Raw genomic sequence first — 19413 nt, forward strand, 5'->3', positions numbered from 1 at the left:
ACTTAATCATTGTGTAAAGTTGGGTAAGAGTCTTATCCTCTTTGTGCCTTAGTTTCTTCCTTTCTAAAATGGAGAACGGGGCAGTAACTTACCTCACAAGCTGTTGTGAGGTTAACTAACCCAATTCACATCAAGTGCCTAGCAGAGAGCAGCATAACACAGAGCAAGATTAGATTAAAAAACTATTGTTTCAAAGGAATGAAGGTTTTCTGTCTTACTGAAAATAACGGAGACCTTTAAAATCCTTCATTACTGAAAACGTGTAAAATATGAATCCAGAATCCTATCTCCATAAGTGGAAAATAAACAACACAATAGTAGATATAAAGGACACAATCACATCCTTCTTGGATAGCAAGGCTCTTGCATCATTCATAATTACAAATGCTACTTTCCATGATGAGATATGATACTGAAGACATGAAAATGGGTAGGATATGGGCTCGTATTTCAGAATATTTCCTGGCTTCCAATTGCTTTGCTGTTACCTGACTGATTATGGTAAAAATAGTGGTAAGTTGTAATATTTTTATTTGTGCACCTGTGGTTGGAGACCACACATTGATCACCCAATGTGCTGAATATATTCAGTGTGCTGAATACATATATTTAATATATAATATTTATATATTAAAACATAAATATGCTTTAATATTTATATATTCTTTAATTTAATCCTGTATTGTATAATTTAATTTCTTACAACTCTAACAGCTAAGTATTATTATATGAAACGTTGATATTAAAATATTGGTACTAAAATAGGTTAAAGTAAAACATGACCAAGAGCGGACATCTGTTAAGGAGAAGGGCTAGGTTTTGAATCGGGGTTTGTCTGAGTTGAAAGTCTTTATCCTTTTTAATATGCCATACTCCCTCCTGATCCTTCTTGTTGGTCAAGGTTTGGGTATTAATGTACTCCTGATTGGCTTCATCTCTTTCACAGAAAGGCTGCCCCAGTGGATTTTTCTCTGTAATTGCTCTTCCCTTCCACCTGCAAATGGAAATTTTCCATATCGTCTTCTGCTTACAGTCACCTTCATCCAGCACATGTGCTCTTGGAGACCTGGCATTATTTTTATTTGGAGCATGGAAATTTTGTGATGTTTTTCACAACTCCCCACCCCCAGAAGCCCTAGCTATTATTCCAAAGCTGGCTGGCGGGAATGGATGAGTTCATGGTCTGCGTATGCAAAGGCTTGGGTAATAAAAGAGCTTTTTGGAACCACAAACTGAACTCTGAGCAACTTCCCAACGCTTCATTTTCCAGGAATAGAACTCTTTGGTTACCCTCTTGCGGACTTTGCAAGAGACTTTATATAGGTCAGACCTACGCTGTGGAGAAATTAAAGACCACACAGCTTTAGTTTTTCTTACGAGAACCCACTTTCTTATGTAATTTCTTGGACCTGATTGAAAATTTTGGATAAACTAAGCATCTTGAATTACGCTTTAACCATTCCACTTAACTGGTGCTTGACATTTACTTTCACCTACAGACACCAACCCTCTATTTACAAATCCAACATCTGACAACCATCATGCCTTTGTAATGGTTTGGAAACAATGGAAACAAGAGCAAAAGATGGTTTAGTCTCCAGCCCTGCACACAAAACTGATTTAACTCACATTGTAACCAAAGTACAGTATACAGTTTGTTTATCTATTTGCCTGTCTTGCCCTAACAATTTGGAAAAAAATGTGTTTGTACGTTCACTGGGTATATAGCAGAGGTGATTAGAAGCACAGCCATGATGAGCACAGGGAAGTCCAAGAGCATCTTGGGGAAAAGTGGCTGGAAGCAGCATCAGCTTAACCTGGCAGGGCAGAGGGAGTGGCCACAGGGCCTTTCAGGAGGCAGCTAAGCACTCAGGGCCCCGGTGAGCCCAGGCCTTGGTGGAGGCCAGGATTTGGCTTCTAGTTCCAACAAGAACTGAGGATCCAAAGAACACATGATTTATCCCGTAGTAACAGCCCTGGCTCTAAGCTGGGTGCCGAGTCCAATCTGCCTCCCTGCTTCTCCACCCATCAGCCCTATTTCTACTCTCTTCTTCCAAAATATGCAAGAACTGTTCAGAAATACAGTTGTCAATGCCTCAGATCCAACTCCACCCACTCTATGAGGTCATCATTTTCAAGGTCACATGACACGACTTGCTATGCATGGTTTCCGTTTTCTGAACATCCTGCAGATTGTCAAAGTCTATCTTTGACGTTCTGTCTCAGAACTAAACACAGTCAATTTTGAGGGGTCAGCATGATAACACTTCCTGATTTCTGAATGCTCTGTTCCCAGCCAGGTCGACATTCAGATCAGTTCCCTTTGCTTTAACCTCCACCACTCCTGAAGAGAGGCTTTTCTTGAACCAGGAGACTAAAATATTACCTTCATTGCTTCTACCTGTCCCATAGTCTCTAAATAGCTTCTAATGAGTTAATTAACTAATTCACTCAATTAGCAAATAGTTAGTGACCACGTATAATGCTTGAGATGCTGTGTATTATATAAAGATAAGGGAGATTAGGTCTTCATTACGGGGCAGTCTATTGGGGAAACTCTAATACAAGTATAAGGTGGACCAAACTAAGTGCTCCTTGCTAGAGCAATCAGAAAGGGTTTAAAGGAGGGGAGGAGTATTTAAGTTGTACTGTAAAAATGAGTAAGATTTGGAATAACAGAGATGGAGTAACGTACATCTTGGGAAGCTGAACGCACATGAATAAAGGCACTAGGCCAGGATAATATAGTGCATGTATGGGGAAAGGGAAATCATGCAATTTGGCTAAAGTGAAAGGTGTGGGATGGAAAGTCACATAAAGTATGTCTAACCTACACGTTTCCAAACTTAAATATTTTCCTTTTCTTTCAAGGTATCAAAAATCAACCACCACAAGAAAAGTTGGGTTTAAATTGCTATATCAAGGCTCATATTCGATGAGCCTTGATACTTGATACTTACTGGCAAGAATGTTAAACCTTTGAATAAATTAACAGGAAAAATTGTCAAATCATTCTCCCTCTATGTGTGTGTGTGCGCACACACGCGTGTGTGTGTGTAACAGAGAAATCACAAATAATGGGGGGGGTGGATTTAGTTTAATTCTTCATAGAGTCAAGGGGAATTTGTTCAACTTTGTTTTGAGAATCTCATAATGCAAAAAGATAATGCCCATTTTTAATTTTAGAAATAATTTGTAAAGAAATGATAAACCAAATCGTACTGAGTCTTTGAGAAACTGCTGGAGAAACCTTTTGGGATTCATCTGAGGGTCATTCAGTCTGGCTACAAAGTCCAATAGATGTAGAAGCATGACAGACACTTTTCAGTCTTCTGAGAGGCTCATAGTGAAGATTTCAGTTTGATGACATTGAACTCTTATGCTGGTATCTAGATAATTATTTGTAATCATTTTGAATCATCATCACTATGATGCAACTTATAAACATCTTAAAGGATCTTTCAGGATATTCCAAATTGTCTCACCTGCAGTGATTTCATTTAGGGGTATTTTTATCTTGTCTCACTTTTCAGTAATCCAAGTAATCAATTTTTCATTTCCATTGCTGAAACAGATCAATTTCTTAGCTCTCTGCTCCTTTATCCCCTCACTGGCTTACTGTACTTTAACCACATTGATTTTCTGCTGTAGCTCCCGCTAGACTGGCATCTTTGTGAGAGTAGGGATTATGGTCTCTCTTACACACCTGAGTCCTAAGCCTAACTTGGAATTCAAGGTGTGGCACCTAACATGTACTCAGTACTTGTTTGTTAAGTGATGAAGCATATCTTTCTAAATCTTAGAGATCACAGAATAGATACTCTTGTCATGTATATAAAACAGGCTTTGGGTTTGCAGAACCGCTTGGACTGCAGCCCCATCATTATTTAATAATGTGACTTCAGGTGAGCTAGCCTTCTAAGTCCCAGCTTCCTCAACTAAAAAATGGAAATAAAAATGTCTCCTTTTCTGTTGTGATGACTGCAGAAGATAATTTTGCAAGACATCTGGCATGGTGCCTGGAGTGTGATTACCTGCTTAAAATGTTGGTTCCTTTTTACTTCTTCTGTAGTCTATCACTTTTTCACAAATAACTATATTACTCAAAAATAAGTTAGCTTTCTAAATTCAAAGATGAGTTCACAACTAATTTTCATCATCTATCATGGATATAACTAAAAATGGACATATGCCAGTGGGGAAACTTGAGCATTCAAATAAAGTGATCCATAAATGTAGACAGAGAATAAAATATATTGAATATCTCAAAGGCTTCATTATCACTTAGCAAAACCATTTGTTTCCTGATTGATTCCACTGCAGTGTCGACTAATTTGAAGGAGGGCATTTTGACCCAGTGTTTTGATTGCAATGACCTTTGACCCCCATCCTCATCTAGATACCATGATTTGGTTTATCTCATGCTCTTTGCTCCTTGTTCAAAGAAATAAAAACAAATTTTAATTACTTCATCCAATAAATAAATATGGTTAGTACAAATGAGACAAATACAGTTGACAATGTTTAAATCAGAGCAAGTTGAAACTGGTTACTTTCCAAAACAAAACAAAACAAAAATGACCTGATTGAAAATAAACGTTCCTTAGGAAAACTGAATACAGCAAACATTGATTGGGGGAAAATTAGACATAGTAGAAATAATGAATAAAGAACAAAATTTGCAATAGCTAAAACTGTACAGAGTCAAATTTGTTATTCATCAAAAAATGATTGAAGAATAAAATCTTCTTGAAAAAAATTAGTTCTTAATTTAAAACTTAAATTGAGAAGATTGGACTTGATAGAAATGTTGTCACAAAAGAAAACTCATCCTATCTGATGTGGAATTTTAAAAAAATGATTGATGAATTAAATCTTTGGTGTAAAGTTTATGTATAAAAGAACTCAATAAAAATAATTCCAATACAATAAAAGAAAATGGAAGAAAATTGTTTAACCCTGCTGTATAGGTATTTGATTAAAAAATTAAATTAGTACGATGAAGTTCTAGCAAGTTCATCTAGCCCTCTAGATGAGAAATCAGAAATGATGCTATCATTCTAATGATAACGTCTGTATTCACTATACAATGGAAATGTCCTTAGGGGTCAAGAGAGTGAGCACAGAACATTCACAGGATTAACATAGGATGTTCAAAATGTTAGGATCAAAACAGCTTGTATTCATCAAAATCAATTCAGTATTTGGTCGAATAAAGATTTTTAAATTGTCTGATATCTTTGAATGTAATTGTTGACAAAGAAAATAGAGTATTTTATTAAAATAATTCCATTAAGCTTGCCATCCAAAGAAGGAATCTTTCCCTTCTAAAGAATGAAAAATATTTGATTCACTAATTTAAAATAATGTCAAATCTATTTTTAAACTTGGCAGTGGCAATGAATTTCTGTCCTCTCTCTCGCTACTTCTTTCTCTCTTTCTCTCTCTCCCTCCTCTCTCCCTCTCTCACCACACTCAGTACAGCCATGATATCTGTAAAGAATGACTGCCATAACATGACTTGCTTACACCATTTGCCTAGCATGTTCTCAACAGAGAAATCACAGAGAGTCACATACCCTCAGTTGTCAACAAAAAAATACTGGATTATTCATTTAAGAATATCTAACCCTTCAGAATCCTATTACACCATAGTATTATTTTTTGGATTTTTGCAGATACATTTGCATTGCTATGAATAAACGTTTTTGTATGAAACACATAAAACACTGTATTTGAAGACCAGAATCATGTATGTTCACTTATGACAGACTCTTAATGCAACTCAGGTGCTGACTGACTCTTTGGAATTGTTTTGTTGGTGACTCTCAAGTGGATCAGAAAGAGTCACTACATATCCCAAAATATACCATTTAGCCACAGAATAGCTTTGCAACCTGTGAACCTAAACCAGTATATTTTAAAAATTAATGGAATTAGCTAGCACTAAAGCACGATTTTATGGGCAGATGATAAAATTAGAAAGACCGCCCTCCTTCTCTGCATCACATTCAAAATACTCAATCTTGACAAAATTCCATTTCAGGCTAGAAAGATGGCTAAAAATAAGCCCATCATCCCTGACCATCGGCAGCAAGTTTTTGGTAAAGACCGCAGGCAATTTGGACACTGACTTCAATGCTGTAAATAAAGTTACATATAATTTCTGGGGAACAAAATCAGCTGCTGTAGTCATGATTTTAGTAAACCACCACATATTGGCAATAGCAATGATGATGGTTACATCAATAGAAACTGTAGTAGTGGCAGCAGTAAAATTAACATGTACTGAAGATTTAGTAACCACTTTATATTATTTAATCCTCCTAACACCTGATGAAGCAGCTAATCCTGTCTCTATTTTATAGATGAGGAGACTGTGCCTTAGACAGGTAAGTAACACAAACAAAACTGACACAGGTGGACTTCCCTGGCAGTCCAGTAGTTAAGACTCCGTGCTTCCCCTGCACGGGGCACGGGTTCCATCCCTGGTCAAGAGAGCTCTGGATGCCACGTGGTGCAGTCAAAGAAAACAAAACAAACAAAAAACTGACTCAGGTAATAAGCGGAAGAGCCAGGCTGTGAAATGAATCTAGAACTCACATTCGTAAAAACTGTCATATGAGATCAGTATATATATATATATATATATATATATATATATATATATATATATATATATATATATATATATATATATATATATATATGTTCACAGGGGCTGTCAAGCCAAAGGTTCATTTTCAATACCCTCAGAAGAGAAAATGGGTATAGAGTTCGAAAGCTACATAAAGTTATGTGACATTAGCTTTTATTTCTGTCTTTAATATTTCAATTGGCTGGGTCTTCCAACATCCAATTTCTGTCAGTCTATTTAATGTTGGTGTAGAGGATGGTGGCGTGAACAAATACACCAAGATACAAATACACCGTTTTTAAAAAGAGGGTCTTCATAAATCATCTCTATCTTGAATGGGGTTCTTGGATCTGAGTTTCTGAGAAATTAAAATTGGGTTTTTGTCTCTGTCTTTCCTGACGAATCTCAACGGAAAAAAAAAAAAAAAATCAAGACTCTGATGTCCAAGTAAAGGACATGTTACCAAGGAGATTTTGGCAATAGTCTCCAATAGACTATGAAACATTTTAATTATTTCTTCTGTTTGTAGTGAGTTGGAGAAACTCTAAATAAAAAGCACATGCCCACACATACACATATGACAAGAAAGGAGAGAAAAGAGGTCTTGACGTTTTCAATGCCAGATATCTAATTAGATTAGATAAAATGTGTAATTATCTTCTATTTCTTATCATGTATCCACGAGTTATGTCTATGCTTGTTAAAATCTCAAATGGGGAAAGTGTTCCAGTGGAAATTCTTTATAAATTCAATCACCTTCATAAAAATATTCACACAATTAGGGTAACAAACAGAGGAAAACTTTTCATTAGTTCAAGTCTGTAGATTGTGAGACCAATTTTAACATATACCCACTACTATATATAAAATAGATAACCAACATGGACCTACTGTACAGCACAGGGAACTGTACTCAATATCTTGTAATAACCTGTAATGGAAGAGAATGTATTGATAAAAAAAGAATATATATGTATATATATATATATATATATATACACACACACACACATATATATATACATATATGTATATATATATAACTGAATCACTTTGCTGTACACCTGAAACTAACACAACATTTAAATCAACTATATTTCAACAAAATTTTTTTAAAAATTAGCATGTGTATCCCTTTTCACAACAATGTTCAGCTGGACTAAATAGTTTGGCAAATATCATGAAGAAAAGTGTTTTCTGTGTTTTTCCCTCTTGAGTTTGTAGTAAAATTCCTAAAAAACTATATTAATCGGGCCACGCCTTCTCTGGCTTCTCGGGGATTGTATCTGCACATCATCAGCCAAGACTCCAACCCATTATTTTGGTCACATCCTTCTTTTTACTCACTTTGAGTCTGAGATGCAAATTGGTGACCTATGGGCTTGATCAGGCCCGCAGAAATATATTTTGGTGGTGACACTATGCTTTTCAAGTTCTGAATTATTTGCCAATACTTTACCCCCAAAACCCAAGATTTACCCCCAAATCTCAAGTTCCAAATTCTCTGGAAAAATCAGATGTGGTCAAACTTCATCTACACCGGTGCTGGGCTGAGGTCATAATTGGTTCCCTCAGATGGGGCTTGCCTTCTCCACTTCAGCAATGAATGCTAGGCCCCTTTCTCCTCTAGCCCTTTTACTTTGTGACACCAGCTGTTCAAGAATTTTCTAGACTAAACAAATTCATCTCATCCACTCACTGTTCCTCAAACACATTGTGAGATTTCCTACTTCTATGGCTTTATTCACACCGTGTTCTCATCTAAATGTTCTCTGATGCATCCTCTCCAAAGCTGTACTCACCTTTTGAAGCCCAGCTCAAATGCCATTTTCAGAGAGATTCATTTAGAATCACTTCTACTTCTTTCTAAACGATTGAGGAAGTTGTTGCCTGTGCAAACTTACGCCAAACCAATATTATAAAAAAACAATTTTGCGAATTTTCATGTCCACCTCTTGAATTTCTAACAACAAACTACACTTCTAGAAGTCAAGCTCTAAGATTCCTTGTCTTGCTCACAGCTCATAACACTGTCCTTCTTAGGGCCTCAAGAAATATTTATTTTATAGTAAATACTGAGAACTTTGTAGGGTTTAAATGCACCAATCTCAAAGAGTTCTTTTTCTGCTCTATTTTTCTCTGTATCTATAGTCTTTTAGGAAAATAATCTGCAGTACTTTAAACTGTCACTTATTCCACAAGAATTATTATAATTAATATAGTAGCTGGAAAGAAATAATTGTATATTAAGCACATTTGATGATGTCTTCTTAAGACGGCTGCATAATTTATTTTCCTGGTAACTGAACAATTCCGTCTGAAGAATTGAAGATTTGAGGTCTTAAGTTTAAATGATTTTCCCCCATAAAGGCATTCCAAGTGGGAATAAGGTCTTGAGTAATTAACCCTTATTCAATTTGTTTTTTACAGATTAGATTACAACCCTTTTTATATTTCAAAGGTAACATAGAAAATTACACTGGAATTTAGGTTATGTTATTTTTGGCAGAAATGAAGACTGGGGTTCTGGCAAGATTATGAACTTAGCTTATGTGCAAGTCTTTCTGATAGAAACACTGGAAATATATAGATGCTTCCGAGAGAGGAAGTGAAATGTACGTATGCAAAAATGAGGAGCCGCAAGCCTCTGAGCTGACACCATGTTGGCGATGCTGATGGGGAGACAGGGATGGGCAGCTGGTCAGAAGTAATAGTGACCGTGGGCTTGGGTTTCATGGCCATCTGTGCACAGGAGAGAACACTTAAATGCTATAAACGCTGGAACTGACATCTTGACATCTTGTATACAACTGGGATACTAAGTATGATACATGCAGGGAGAAGGGTAGAAATAACTTACCCAACAGCTTACGGGGATGACGAGGAAAACTAGAGTTTGAAAAAAGTGGTCTTCTGAGAGAACTTTAAAAATTTAGTCTTGTATGCGCTGGTGTCTGAATGTGTACCATCCATGAGTCACAGACGCCTTGGTGCTAAGAAACTTTTTTAAAATTTGATCCCAGGGCAGGGGAAAATCCTACTATCCTTGACAAAAGCAAGCAAGCAAACAACAACCAAAATTCTGGGTATTCTCATACCTCAATCTGCACAGGATTTTGACAAGGAAGAAGCCCTATTGAAGATGAGCTCACAATAAAAATTTTTTTAAAGTACAAAAGAGGAAATAGTTCACCTTTTGCAAGAGTTGGATGAACAGAAAATTAGCACACAATGAACTTGAATTAATAAAATAAAAATGAAGAAATACAATAAGATAGTATGTTTTTTACAATATTTAAATTCAATTCAGAAGCTTGATCTAATGGACAAAAAACAAAGAACTGGGACTATAAAAAGGAAACCAAAAAACTATGGAAAATGAACAGAGGTCTGAAAAAGCACCAAATAAAACTTCCATATGTAGTTTGTCAGAAAATAGTTCATAAGGATCTATAATATAGGTATAATTAAATTCAGAAGCTTGATCTAATGGACATATATAAACCTTGAACTAAAAGTTATATCCAAAAAATTGTATGCGCATAATATCCGCACACATAAAGAATATATACAATTGAGCCTCAACAAACAGTGAAGAATCAGTATCACAGAGACCAAATTCTGTAACAAGCAATGAATGTAATTAGAAATCAATAACAAAGTGTTAATTTCAAAAGTTCCATATAATTTGTAAAACATTTAAAGACTTCAACACTTAACAATATATAGTATTAAATAGATTATTTAGGAAAGAAGAGAAACTGAAAATTAATGAGATAGAGGGTCTAGTTTACCAAAGAGGAAATTAGAGTGACTCTCTCCACCAAAAAAAAATATGTTCTACCTTGTTATACCTTACTTACACAGGGAAATGAAAATTTAAACAACAATTAGACATTACTTTGCACCCTCCACTCCCCAACACCCTCCAAGATTTTCACAAGTTTAAAAACATTGGTAACAATTGTTGGTGAAGCTCTGGGGAAAGAACACATATAATATGACCAACTAAATAATTAATGAATACAACTGCTTCAGAGAAGAATTTGGCAATATGTATTAATTTTGCAGATGCACAAGTTCTTTGACCCAGAGAAATTGTTGCATATGCACACAGAGAATCTTGTATTTGATTGCTCATTGCCCACTACTTGCCATAGTGAGAGGTGCAGTCAACTCAGTAGGGGAGTGGATAAATAAACCAAAATGATGCGTAAACTGGCTTATTGTACAATAGAATTCTATTAAACAGTTAAAAATAAATATATTAGGTTTATATCTAAGATGGATTGATCTTAAAAAAAAAAGTTCAATAAGAATGTAAAAAAGATACAAAGAAGAGAGAAATCCCAGCTCCTGTGTATTTTATCTGTTTATCTAGGTCAAGTCATACAACCTATGTGCCTCAGCTTTCTCATCGGTAAATAGAGTTGATAACAGTATTGGGCTCATAAAATTAAAGCAAGATGCCTTGAACAGTGCCTGGCACTGAGAAAGCCCCATGTATGCCTGTTATTATTATTATTATTACTTCTTACATTTGTGATGATTTATATGGAAGATAATGAGGGAAAATAATATCATATATTGTTTTACTAATACATTTGTATAGTAACAACAGTGTCTAAGAAAATTTTATGCACCAACTTTAGAATAGTAAGGAGGAAAGATGGAGGGAGTAAGGCAGAATTGAAGGGTCGTGGGGCTCTGGCTTCATCTGTGATATTGCATTGATTTTAAAAAAAGAAATAAAGCAAATATGTTAAAACAAAATGTTAAAAAAGGTATAATTTTTAGAAGGCAACCATTATACTCATTCTAAACCTTTTTGTGTAAAAATATTTCCTAATTTAAAAAGTAAATTTCCAGGGAATTTCAAACTTTTCAAGCTTTAGTTTCTTTTTTCTAAGATGAGGTTGAAAATATCTGTCTCATGGGATTTCAATAAAGATCAGATGAGAAAATGCATACAAATATATTAAGCACTGCACCATGCATGTAGGTGGTGTTTAATAAATGTAAGCTAAATATTAATCTGATATAAATCAAGTGTTTTCAAAAAATGTGAAGAAAAAATAAATTTGTAAGTTATTTTTCTACTCATTAAATTTACTTCTAGTTCACGTGTGAACTAGTTCACAGATGTAATGGGAATTGGAAAAGCATAGGAAAGTGAAAAATAGGAAGAACTCAATTGTTGCTGGTTTAGGACTTTATAACCAGGAGTATTAAATTCACACAATGTCCCAAGTCTATTTAAAACCTTGCTACTCAAAGTGTGGTGTGGGGCCCAGTAGCCCTGATTTCACTGGGGAGGTGGTTAAAAAAGCTGGATCTCAGGCTCCACCTCAGATTTACTGAATTAGAATCTGTTTTTTAATGCAATCCTCACATAATTTCAGTGCACATTAAAGTTCAAGACCCTGCTTCAAAAAAAAAGAAAAATTAAGTCCAGGAGTCCATCACTAGGTCCATTTTAATGGTTAGAAATCTTCATTTTAGGCTTTTTCTCCCTATTCTTTATTTCATGTATTCCCAAGAATGAGAATCTACAGATCAGGGTTATCTAAAAATGTTTATATAATCCTTTATACAGAACCTGAAAATGTAGAGTGCTGGACAATTCTACCTTCTTGAGGAAAATTTGATAGTTATTGAAATAATCGGCTTACAATATCATAAGCCTGGTCATTTTTTTTCCCATTACATGTGGCTTGTAAATGTTAAGCAGTTAATAACTAGAGAGCCCTTCAAATCAATCAGCTTTTATGATGTTTTATCCAATGAGGATCAGGAGATTTAAGACTAAAATTGTCAATGAAAATTTGAAAATGATATCCTTGGGCTTTTTTCTTTTCCGTGATGCAGATACACGTTTAGACATCTGCAATGGATAAATGTACTCCAGCCAAAGGATTAAAAGATAAAAAAAAGCTTCCCTCTATTACAATATACTCTCAGCTCTAACTTTCGAAGCAGATCATTTAAAGTTCAGTGTGTCATAGCTTTAGAAACAGAGATAGCTTCGAGAAAGAATGTAAGTTAGTGTTTTAGCTACAAAAGAGAGCTACCGACCACGGTGTAGTCTGCTTGTGGAAGCACAGCTTGGTAAGTACCACTGTTAGGCTGACACAGCATCACAGACTGTGTTACAGGGAGCAAGATGCACCAAGAATTACAGCATCCCCATCTTTCAGCTAATTCCATCTAACATCTGATGTCTGAGAGAGGTATGATGATTTAAAGAAGCATTTTATTTTTTATTTTTTATTTTTTTTCCACACACACACACTGCATTTTATTTTTACAAGACATAAATAGACTGACACCAAGCATTGTACATGGATGACCACAACAAAAGCAACAATGATTGCAATTACCAAACATGAAACACACTCATACTATGTCATAATATTGACATTCAGTCCAGTAATCCTCCACTGTAACAGCATTTTAATAAGTGTTTTTATAAATGTTATTTTTTTTTGAGTATTAGGGTAAAGTTGTTATTGTAGAAGACTTTTGTCTTTTTTGAGGGGTGGGTTGTCTAAAATCCTATGTGAAGGGGGTATTCTCCTTTGTGTATAGTAATGGAGAGACACAGGGTCCCACTTCTAACCATGAAAGTGTAAGGTGGGGGGGATCCCTCCTTGCCCAGCAGTCCGTGTCTGAATGTATGACGTAAGCATGACCAATCAGATTCTCCTTTCTGGGACTGTGAATCAGAGATGAACAGAAGGTTAGGACTCACTCATGGCATCTACAAAGACAGAAACACGTCCAGGCCATCTTTGCAAAATGTCAGCAACTGTGCTTCTTGCACTGGGGTATCTGGATCTGCCTTGGCTCACATTCTTTTCCCAAGTCTTGTTCTCCATCCTTCTATTTCTGAGTCTGCATGTCCTGCTAATGCATTCCTTTTCTGTTTTTGCTTACAATCAAGAATCGTCACTGATACAGAAATATCACCTCTTCACTAGATTTGGTTTTTTTAATTAATTTTTTGTTATAGTTGATTTACAATGTTGTGTTAGTTTCTGCTGTACAGCAAAGTGAATCAGTTATACATATATATACATCCACTCTTTTTTAGATTCTTTTCCCATATAGGTCATTACAGAGTATTGAGTAGAGTTCCCTGTGCTATACAGTAGGTTCTCATTAGTTATCTATTTTATATATAGTAGCGTGTATATGTCAATCCCAATCTCCCAATTTATCCCTCCCCTGTCCCTTTCCCACTTGGTAACCATAAGTTTGTTTTTTACATCTGTGACTTGATTTCTGTGTTGTTCACTACATTTGAACAGCACTGCTACTTCAGCTCTATATAGCTCATTGATGTAAGTTTAAGTAGGTGGCTGCAGTTTGAAAATGGCCTCAATTAGTGGTAAGAGTGGAGGTGGTAGTCATGGTGGTAGTTATCAGGTGCAAGAACATAATATGTACCAGAAACTATGTGAGGCACGTCAACTTGAGTACCTGTAATTCCTCAGAAAATGCTGTGAGGATCAGTACTACCACACCCATTTTACAGATGAGGAAACTAAGATTGTTGTATGAAAAGTCACACATTGAAGTCACCTTGACCAAAATCACATGCCTAGTAAATCCCCGAAGCAAGATTCAAATCCAAATCTTTCTAGCTTAAATCAGAACCATTATATTCTCTCCAGGATCCTAATGGAGCTCTTTAAGGACTAATTCAATGTCATTAATTGAACTTTATAAATGTCACTAACTGAACTTAATAAATGATAACTAAAATAATATATCCCTACCTTAACTGCGATGTAAGGAAACATGTAAGGTCTTCTCTTTTATTATCATTTTAAATTGAAGTGTAGTTGACTTACAGCGTTGTGTTAGTTTCAGTTGTACAGCAAAGTGATTCAGTTATATATATATATATATATTCAGTAACATATACATATATATATTCTTTTTCAGATTCTTTTCCCTTATAGGTTATTACAAAATATTGAGTATAGTTCCCGGTGCTCATGTAAGGTCTTCTAACACATTTTTAGTTAGGTATTTATTGAAGTCTTCTTATAGAAATGTTCTGAAACATTTCTTCACAGTGAAAACAAAATTTTAAATTTAAAAGCCACACTTAGACTTGAAGCACTATGTCTAAATTCCATAAAAGTTTGTTATATCCCAACAAGCATGTAGGGTAGATGTTGAAACTTTCCCCTATATTAGTTTTGAAGGGAAAATATCTTATTTGTGTGCAATTACGAGGCTATGTGAAAATTACTTATTTTCAGAGGCTGACTCGAATAGAAAGTTTGGGCAGATATATTCTTTTGAATATAAGTGTAAAAAAGTATAGAATAACTTATGGAGCACTGTGACTAAACTTGAAGGCAACAATTTTAAAACCATTACTTAATACTCTTCCCATATAAGATGATATGTATCACTAGTCCCAGGTCATAGTACTTTCTTTATTAGAAGTAACTGTCTTAATAAAATAGTAATGATGGTTACAATACCTCCTATTTATTGAACAGTTACTAGGTGGCGGGCACAGTGCTAAATGCTTCACAGAGATTGCCTACTTTAATACTGGCGACCCCAGTGAGGTACGCACTATTATTAGGGCCACTTTACAGATATTGAAAAAGAAACAGAGCAAAACATCTCCCCCTGCTTCCCGGGGTTCTATAGTCAAAGGATCGCTGCTCAAGAGAGAATTTTAAGCCTTGCTGTAGCCTTAGATGAAGCCCAAACTCTAAAGCTTAGCATGAATTGTCTTTAAAGATCTGGTCCCTGACTACCTACCTCTTTAGCCTCATCACCTCACTACCATCCCCCCTTCACCCTTTATTCTGGTTCTAGTGAACAGCTTCATACAGTCCTGTCCCTGCTGTGACAAACACCCATTCCTCAGCATCCGTAGAGACAAGACTATTCATTCTTTAAAACTCAGCTCATCTTGGAAATGCCTCTGCTGATAACCTGTTAGATTTAGTTGCCTCCCCTCTATGCAGGTTCTTGCTACAGAACATACCGCACTGCCATATATCCATTGAATTATTTGTCTGTTTTTCTTACTGGACTTTAAGTGTCATGACATTAAGTATATTATTTTTTTCTTCTATTTTTTATTGAAATATAGTTGATTTACAATGTCATGTTAGTTGCAGGTGTACAGCAAAGTGATTCAGTTAAATATACGTTAAATAAATATTATATTAAATATTAAATATATATATTGAGTTGAATATATATATTTAATCTTTTTCAGATTCTTTTCCCTTATAGATTATTACAAGATATTGAGTAGAGTTCCCTGTGCTATAAGTAGGTCCTTGTTGCTTATCTATTTTATATATAGGAGTGTGTCTATGTTAATCCCAAACTCCTAATTTAAGTATATAATTTGTTTTGGTATCTCCAGTGCCTAACACAGGACCAAGCATGCAGTGGGCACTCAAAAAATATTTTTTGAATAAATGGTCAAATCTTAAGTGACCACCCTATTTGTTCTTTCTATCTTCCTGCTGGAAAGAATTTGCTAAATAACCATTCCCTATTATATCATAATGCTCAAAATTATGAGAAGGACTTCTACACAAGGAGTTAGGCAATCTAGGTTCTTGTCCCATGATTGTCATTTAGTAATGAAAAGACCTTGAAGACTGATTCATTCAACAATTTTCTTTTTATGCATTTGCCATGCACCAGGAACTGTACACCACAGTGAGGAAGCATCAGTGGACACAAGTGACAAAAGCCCCCTCCACCAGAAAGCTTGTATAACCTAGAGTTGGATTTCTCACCATAAAATCAAAGAGCTGGACTAAGGTCCTTCCAGGCTTAAAATTCCATGAAACAATAAGCCAAATCTCAAATTCCTTAAAATATAATATAGGAACACATAAGAATATGAAATAAAATAGAACACCAGGCAAATCAGTTCATAACTTGCCTCTGATACAATTAATCTAGGAGTATTAATTCTTCCTTACAAAAATAGATATATTATAGAGAAGTGACATTATGAAACATTTTTTAAAGGTTAACTTTGGTTTGGTCTGATGCAAAATATTTGAACCCTCTCTAGTTGTAAGTACAATAGCATGCCTGTCAAGGACAAAAAGGGGAACTAATTCATTTCAAGGAAATTAACAATGATGAGAAAGGAAGATCTATTTTATTCCTTGGGAAGCTGAATCTGTTCTGTACATCTAATGTTAGTCAGAACATAAAGAACAATGTGTTCTCTAATCAAGTTTTATGTGTGTGATGAATTTTTTGATTCACGGTAGTTGGACCAGAAAAGGTAAAGCATATTATTAGTGGACAAATTACATAGTAAAAACTAAATTAACCTAGACTCTCAGCTGCTTCATTATAAAATTAGGTAGGGAAGGTCATAATTATTTAATTTGTGTCCAAATCTCAGCTGGAGAATGTTCCAAATGAACAAATGATCCAAGTAATTTTAGAGGAAGGGAAAGTCCTTGTAGCCAAGCTTAAAAACCCAATATCGACAGACATAATTAGCATACTACCTTCCTGACCATATCCCTAGAGGTGTTTGGACAGGAAATCTAATTCTCTAAAGGTAAATGTTCTGTTATTTTTTATCATAACTAAGTAAACCATATCAATTCCTTGACATTCTATGATCATAGGATGTCCTTCCTGACACGTCCCTCAAATTTGTTGACATTGGATGATTGATTGCTTCTGCTGGTTAACATGGGCACTGAGCTATGATAGAAAATAGATACACAATATTAAACTCACAAAACTGGGTTTGTTCTTCCATTAAAGTCAAAAATCATGGATCCTGAAAGAGCCTTTCAAGTTACATAGTGAGTTTTCTCATGTTGCAGATGAGGAAACTGAGGCCCAGACAGGTGAACAAAATTACTGCAAATCTCACAGTTGGCAGGTGTTGGAGCCATGATGAAAGGAGAGATCCATCGCCCCCCAAGCCCAATGTTCTTCCCATCATTTTATTTTGCCAATAGTTAGCTCTCTTTGTGGGCTAACTTCCAGCTTACAAGCCCCCATACATGACACTGACCCATATCACCAGGACAAAGAGTAGGCGTGGTAGGGGGCAATGCAGATGAAGTTCAGGGGGTTGGCTTCTTTTTTCTTGGAAAATAAATACCTCTGCATATTTGTGGGAAGAAAAACATCAGCTAGTTTGTCAGTCTGCAGCAGGACTGGTATGTTGGAAATGAAACACAAAGCTTTCCTCCTCTAACTAAATTTGACAGCGTGCATAAGCTGAATTTCCCCATCTGGAGACTCTCAGACTAGACAAGCCTTACAAATTAATATGTGTGTATAGGTCTGGGGCCTGAAGGAAATGAGGTCAGGTCCGAAAAGGAATCAGGTGGCTGGCCACAAATCAGAACTTTAACATGGATTCACGACAAAGGGAGGAGATCTAATGCTGTAATTCACTGAAGAACATTAGGACCATGCTAGGGTCTGTGATGAGGAAGCCGGAGGACAAAGTTATAAAGAGGGAAACGATACTGAAGGACAGAAAATGTTTTCATCCAAGTACAATCCAGACTTTGATCCTCCTTTTAATCAAATCTTCTCTTTCCCCATCCCCTTCTCTCTCTCTCTCTCTCTCCCTCACACACACACACACACCCCTTATATTCTCTTTATGCAGGATATTTGTGCTCTCATTCTACAGTCTTATTTCTCTCTTTGTTCCTGAGACTGGAAGTCTACAGCAAGGCATAGAAAAAGTGCTTTGATAAGGAAGATAAAACAATTCAGGATGCATTAGTTTCTTTGTGTACCTCAAGGACAAAATTGAGATGTGTAGGAGCATTTTTAAGAACGTAGACAGGAAACTCACTCCCTTGAACCTGCTTTCTTAAGGTCCCCAGCTCATTCTCCAAAGATGTCCTTTAAGGCTTTGTACATGCCCTATGGTGAGAGAGTGGCATTTAATAAGAGTCCACCCAGGGATGTTCCAAATGCACTCTGCCACTAAAGTGCTGATATAAGAAGTTAGAGAATTTTTTCTCTTGAGAATCTCTATGGCTTTATCCCTGGGCAAAGGTCTGAGCTTCTTTCAAAAGTCCAAGATTGATTTTTGAAGGAGAAAATAAGTGAAGGATTTTCTAGCTAACCAAGAAACATCTTCTCTGATTAAATGTCAGATTAAGAAGAAAAAATACCCTACATAAGGTACTATGACAATTCTCTAAAAAGAAAGACTGTGAGAAGAACGCAGATATTTTAGGATAGAGGGTTATAGCCTTCAGAATTTTCATTTTTTAGAAAGTTCTTGTGGTTGATATAAGTTTAAAAATGTGTTCATGTGCAGAACATTTCAGATTCATTTATGCAGAATTATGTAACACTTGAAACAACTCCCTTAAATTCCCATGGATTATGCGGACACAAAATTTTACAAATTATATTTGTAAATATCCTTTCTTCTGTATCATCACAAGTTTTCAAAGTATACTAAATGTGGAAGTCAGTATGATAGTGCTGTCTCTTTTTTTTTTTAAAGGAGAAAATAGTAGAGATATCCTTTTTATTATTCACTTGCCACCTCAAATACAAGTGATCATTTTCTTATGATTTAAAAATATTGTAATGACTGGCCAGTTCCCCATGATTTACTGTTACTAGCCTTCCATTGGATATGCCAAGATAAGATCACACATTACTTATCCAAACACTTCTACAGATGTGCTGGGCATTTTTAAAAGTTCACCCATTGAGAACCTAACCCAATTCTCTTTGAAAAAAATGTAAGGTTGTTCCAGAAA

General features: G+C 35.6%; 1 protein-coding gene across 1 annotated transcript in view; it reads right to left on the reverse strand.

Moving 5' to 3' along the window:
* The window catches only part of KCNH8 (potassium voltage-gated channel subfamily H member 8), a 401123-nt gene that overhangs the window by 113252 nt on the left and 268458 nt on the right, over nt 1–19413 (reverse strand). The gene's annotated exons all lie outside the window — the stretch shown is intronic.

The sequence above is a fragment of the Balaenoptera physalus genome, assembly GCF_965194825.1.
Source record: "Balaenoptera physalus genome assembly, chromosome: 4".
In the NCBI taxonomy this organism is placed as follows: Eukaryota; Metazoa; Chordata; class Mammalia; order Artiodactyla; family Balaenopteridae; genus Balaenoptera; species Balaenoptera physalus.